This window comes from Asparagus officinalis, chromosome 5, assembly GCF_001876935.1.
Source record: "Asparagus officinalis chromosome 5, Aspof.V1, whole genome shotgun sequence".
NCBI classification, from domain to species: Eukaryota; Viridiplantae; Streptophyta; class Magnoliopsida; order Asparagales; family Asparagaceae; genus Asparagus; species Asparagus officinalis.
This window is the reverse complement of record NC_033798.1, coordinates 39,518,811-39,525,168: the sequence shown is the minus strand read 5'-3', so window position 1 is coordinate 39,525,168 and position 6,358 is coordinate 39,518,811.

The following is a 6,358-nucleotide window of genomic DNA, read 5'->3' as shown; positions in this document are numbered from 1 at the left end:
TTCGATTGGTATCACCGTCTCAAGCCGGGGAGTATCAACAGTTGGGACGACATGGAAGACATGTTTCTTATGAATTTCTTTGAAGATGATACTAAAGTTTTAATCAGAACATTGTTCGATGAGAAACAGAAGGATGGAGAGTTGGTGGGGAACTTCGTTAAAAGATTTCAGAACAAGGCGATGAATTGTCGAGATCCGGTTAGTGAAAGTTTTATCCTCGAGACTTGTCACAACAACCTTTCGCTAGATATCTTGGAAGCTATGGGAATGGCACCGTCCAAGACTTGGAAGGACTTGAAAGTGCAAGGAGAACGAGCCGAGCATTTCCTCAAAAGGAAGAAGATGAAAGAGGTCAAACGGCGGCTAATACCCCGAAGCAGAATTTTGTTCCTCGAGGTAAAGGGAAAGCCCAAGAAAATACGGTGGATGCAAACTAGACGTTCGAATTACAACCGCAACAGCAACAACAACCACAAAAGGGGCTTCAATAATCGTAATGGCAACAGAGGTCACAAAAGCCAAAGACTACCGAACCAAAATTTCCGAAAGTTTATTCTTTCAGGGAAGACTAATTTGTATATACCACTTCAATCGTCTTGCATGATGAAGAAACATGTTCAGGATTCGTTCGGAACAACGCTCGTCATTCCTGCGAAGACATGGGGTGAAAAAGAAGTCATCTACGGTAAGGGGAAGGAATTTTCAATACCAAATCACTTCTTCGAAGAAGATGACGATGATGATAAACCAGCCCCTCATTTATTTAGATATGACACAAAAATATGTAATCTCATGGAGAGATACGGATATGACTTCGTACTCGGTGAGGGTATTTGTTTTGGTCGAGGTCTGCGAGTTCCACCTCGTATGGCCTATGTACCGAAAGGAAAACCCAATAACTATTATAGCCACAGAAGAGGTTTAGGCTATGTATCCTTGTCCGACGATGAGTGTTTTTGGCAGGTCATTGATCAGATTGCTAATAAGGGTAAAGATGGATATTCTTCCGACTCTTCAGCCTGGGATTCCGAAGCTAGTCTTGGAGAAATGTTCAAAAGGCTAATGTCGAATAGGGCTACGGTCGATCCTGCCACAATAGAGGAAGACGGCCAAATAGAGGAAGACGACCAAATGCTGACTTGGGAAGACCCTTGGGTTCATTACCTGAATATGCAGTACGGTGATAGGTTTGAACAAAGAGAACCCCCTACCGAGGACCAAGTAATCCAGGTGAACATAGGCAATGAAGATAATCCAAAACCGATATTCGTTAACGATAGCCTCCCACCAAATGAGAAAGAAGAGCTAATTGCCCTCATCAGGGAGTACATCAATGTTTTTGCTTGGAACTACGAGGATATGCTAGGGCTCGATCCAAATGTGGCAATACATCGCCTCAATATTAAGCCGGATGTCAAACCTGTCAAACAACAACAAAGACGGTTTTATCCACAAATTATGGAGGCATTCGAGTCCGAGGTTAAAAAGCTTATTTACTCAGGTTTCGTCAGGGAGGAGCAACATCCTGAATGACTTGCTAATATTGTCCCGGTCCTTAATAAGAACGAAAAAAATCAGGATTTGTATCAACTTTAGAGACCTTCACACCGCCTGCCCGAAAGATGATTTCCCTCTTCCCATCACAGATGTTATCATCGACAATACATGTGGATTTGAGAGAATGTCCTTTATGGATGGATTTTCTGGTTATAATCACATAAAGATGCATCCAGATGATGAAAAGCATACCGCGTTTAGAACACCCCTTGGTGTTTTCTATTACACAGTTATGCCATTCGTCTTAAAGAACGCAGGTACCACATATCAGAGAACCATGTCAAAGATTTTCCAGGAGCATCTCCGGGACGAGCCACTCGTTAAGTGCATTACTTGCACAAGACGACGATAACGGTCACGAACAGGCCGTATATTACTTGAACCGAACCCTCGTGGGTACCGAATCTCGATATCCAATGATCAAAAGGGAGTGTCTCACCTTGGTATTCGCTATTCAAAAGATACGACACTACTTGGTCGGACTGACTATCTATGTCATTTCCAATGTTAACCCAGTCCGAGTATTCATGACGCAGCCCGCTTTTATGAACTGGCGGCTAGCAAAATTGGCCCTGCTTCTATCCCAATACGGCCTACACTTTAAGCAACAAAAGTTGGTCAAAGGCCAATCTATTTGTGATCTCCTAGCAGCTAACCTAACTATGGATACTGTCGAGGTGTACAACGACCTGCCAGATGAAACCCACGAAGCCAACACAACTTCCCATCAACAGGTGTGGCGTTTGTACTTCGACGGTGCTTCTCGAGCAACTAATATAGCAAGTGCTCCTGGATGTTTTAAGATTTCTTTCGGAGTTAGAGTTGTCTTAGTTTCCTTGGGAAAACATGTGATGTCTCAAGCTTACTCGCTGAGCGAGCCATGCTCAAACAACGTAGCCGAGTATAACGCACTACTTATTGGACTCAGCTTTGCTAAAGAGCTGGGGATCGAATACCTTGAAGCTTTCGGTGACTCTCAACTAATAGTTAAACAAGTTCAGGGAGAGTATGAGGTCAGAAATCAAGATTTGATACCAAACTATAAAGTGACTGTAGATATGGCAGAATCGTTTGAAGGATTCTTCATCGAGTATTTCCATGTTTACAAAACGCGTACGCAGATGCGCTGGCAGCATTAGCTGTGTCCCTGGCATAGCCTCCCGAAACAGAACAGTTCATTATGATGAGAACTCACCAGCTCCTTGTACTAATCTACGATGTAGATGACAAAGAAGAGGATATTAAAGAAGTGTATTCAACTCAAGTTGAGTTTGAACCTCGAGATTGGCGTTTCCCTATCATGGATTATGTCTTACATGGAGTTTTACCAGAAGGCGTGAAGGAAAGGGACTCAATCCGACGAAGAGCACTGAGATTATAATATAACACGGAGAGTCAAAAGCTATATCGTCGGGTGTATGATGGTTTACTATTACGTTGCTTATTCACTAAAGAGGCGGAAGAAGTCCTTAGGGAGACACAAGAAGGGGCTTGTGGTGCACACCAACCTGGCCCCAAACTTTATGACCGCATTAGAAGGATAGGATATTTCTGGCCCACCATGATAAAAGACGCAGTCGCATACGCCTGAAAATGTCATGCGTGTCAGGTACATGCAAATTACATGCACCAACCACCGGAGCAGCTACATCCTTCGGCTACCTCATGGCCTTTTGAGACTTGGGGAATATATGTTGTTGGTCCTATAAATCCTCTGTCAGTCAAAGGTGATAGATTTATTTTGGCAATTACCGATTACTTCTCCAAGTGGGCTGAAGCCATTCCGCTCAAAGAAGTAAAGACGAGCAACGTGATTGAGTTCATCAAGCACCATATTATCTACTGATATGGTGTCCCAAGACGAATCATACATGACAATGGGCCCCAGTTTGTCCGTGACGCCTTCATTAAATTTTGCAAGAAGTTCAAAGTTTAAGATGTCTCGTCGACAGCTTACAATCCCACAACGAATGGATTGGCAGAAGCTTTTAACAAGACTATCATATAACGCACTACTTATTGGACTCAGCTTTGCTAAAGAGCTGGGGATCGAATACCTTGAAGCTTTCGGTGACTCTCAACTAATAGTTAAACAAGTTCAGGGAGAGTATGAGGTCAGAAATCAAGATTTGATACCAAACTATAAAGTGACTGTAGATATGGCAGAATCGTTTGAAGGATTCTTCATCGAGTATTTCCATGTTTACAAAACGCGTACGCAGATGCGCTGGCAGCATTAGCTGTGTCCCTGGCATAGCCTCCCGAAACAGAACAGTTCATTATGATGAGAACTCACCAGCTCCTTGTACTAATCTACGATGTAGATGACAAAGAAGAGGATATTAAAGAAGTGTATTCAACTCAAGTTGAGTTTGAACCTCGAGATTGGCGTTTCCCTATCATGGATTATGTCTTACATGGAGTTTTACCAGAAGGCATGAAGGAAAGGGACTCAATCCGACGAAGAGCACTGAGATTATAATATAACACGGAGAGTCAAAAGCTATATCGTCAGGTGTATGATGGTTTACTATTACGTTGCTTATTCACTAAAGAGGCGGAAGAAGTCCTTAGGGAGACACAAGAAGGGGCTTGTGGTGCACACCAACCTGGCCCCAAACTTTATGACCGCATTAGAAGGATAGGATATTTCTGGCCCACCATGATAAAAGACGCAGTCGCATACGCCTGAAAATGTCATGCGTGTCAGGTACATGCAAATTACATGCACCAACCACCGGAGCAGCTACATCCTTCGGCTACCTCATGGCCTTTTGAGACTTGGGGAATATATGTTGTTGGTCCTATAAATCCTCTGTCAGTCAAAGGTGATAGATTTATTTTGGCAATTACCGATTACTTCTCCAAGTGGGCTGAAGCCATTCCGCTCAAAGAAGTAAAGACGAGCAACGTGATTGAGTTCATCAAGCACCATATTATCTACTGATATGGTGTCCCAAGACGAATCATACATGACAATGGGCCCCAGTTTGTCCGTGACGCCTTCATTAAATTTTGCAAGAAGTTCAAAGTTTAAGATGTCTCGTCGACAGCTTACAATCCCACAACGAATGGATTGGCAGAAGCTTTTAACAAGACTATCATAAAGCTTTTATCAAAACTCGTGAAAACTAATAAACCAAATTAGGATGATAAGCTTGGCATAGCCTTATAGGCCTATCGTACCATGGTCCACAAGTTGACGGGAGCGACCCCATATTTTCTGGTATACGGGTGTGAAGCCGTTCTTCCATTGGAAGCTCAAATTCCATCTCTTCGGATCGCTCTCGCAATAGAGTTAATAATCGAAGAACAATATTAGAGATGTCTCGAAGAACTCGAGATGCTCAACGAGAAGTGCTTGGAAGCTCAGCAGCACATTGAGTTCTACCAAGCCAGAATTTCCCGAGCTTTTGATAAAAAAGTTCAACAACGGAGTTTTAAAGAAGGAGACTTGGTCTTAGCTGTTCGACGGCCCATGATCCTTAATTCTAAGAAGAAAGGTAAATTTGAACCAAAATGGGAGGGGCCATTCGTAGTAGAGACAGTCTACTCGAATGGCACATATCGCCTTATTACCAAGAAAGGCACTTGGCTCATGATGCTGATAAATGGGAAATTCCTAAAAAAGTACTACCCTTAGTACGTTTAGGATAACCCATGTCATGGGAAGTTCTCAGAAGAATACTAAGTGGGGTATTCTTAGGGATAACCCGGTAGTTACAAAAAGGATAAGTATGAAATCCCTATTTGGATTCTAAATGTCTTCAATGATGGAATCTATCTCATTTTCGAGATTAAATTCACCAACCCTCATGAATTCTTTTGCTGAGACGAGATTCGACCATTTTTGACAAGAGCAATCTTTCCTCACAAGATCCCTCACCGATCAAATCAATTGACGGTGAGTCAACCAAAAAATCCTATCCGCCAATCTTTGGCAATTTTAAATTTTGCGTGTTAAGTACTGATCACGTGGCATCGAAATCCTCTTTCGAGTGGCTAGTACAAATAGGCATTTTCACTGCTATCTGTATTCCACTCCCTCTACTTTCTTGGTCAAACCTATAAAAGTTAGGGCCAAAACCAGAATCCCTTCATCTTTAACAAGCTTATATTTAATGAAATCATATTTAGTGTTTTGAATATATTGCATAGAATATGCAATTTTATGAAAATATTGTATTTCTAGGTTATAGACTTCATAACAACATGTTATATCTTTTATCAAGTCTATACAATCATTTCATAAGGTTTCAAAATGTTGTTTAAGTCAAAATATCAAAATATCAATTTTCAAGTTTTCATGTTTTTGAACTATTTTTGTAAAATGATGATATTTTTCTTTTGGGAAGTCCTTTTTGATAGCCAGTCATTGTAGCATGTTTATTATCATGTCTACAATCATTCCCCAAAGTTTTACATTTTTTAGAATTTATTTGATATTTTTAAACAGGGTTTTAAAATCAGCTCTAAAACCGATTTTTCTAGAATGTCAGTTTTCGGTCGACCGGTACGGTCGACCGGTCAATTGACCATTCGTCAGTATTTTTCCAGGGAATCGTCGGTCGACCAGTCCGGTCGACCGGTCCGGTCGACCGAGAGCTCAAATCGGTCGACCGACAGAATTTTCGGTCGACCGACGTTAGTCCAGAAAGTTTTCTTCGTGTTTTTGCTCTCATCGGTCGACCGACGGGATTTTCGGTCGACCGACAATATGACTGTTGGACTTCTAACGGCTATTTCTGAGCTGTTTCTCTGGGGGCTGTTTTGTTATTTGTTTTGGGGGTTTTTGCTGAGA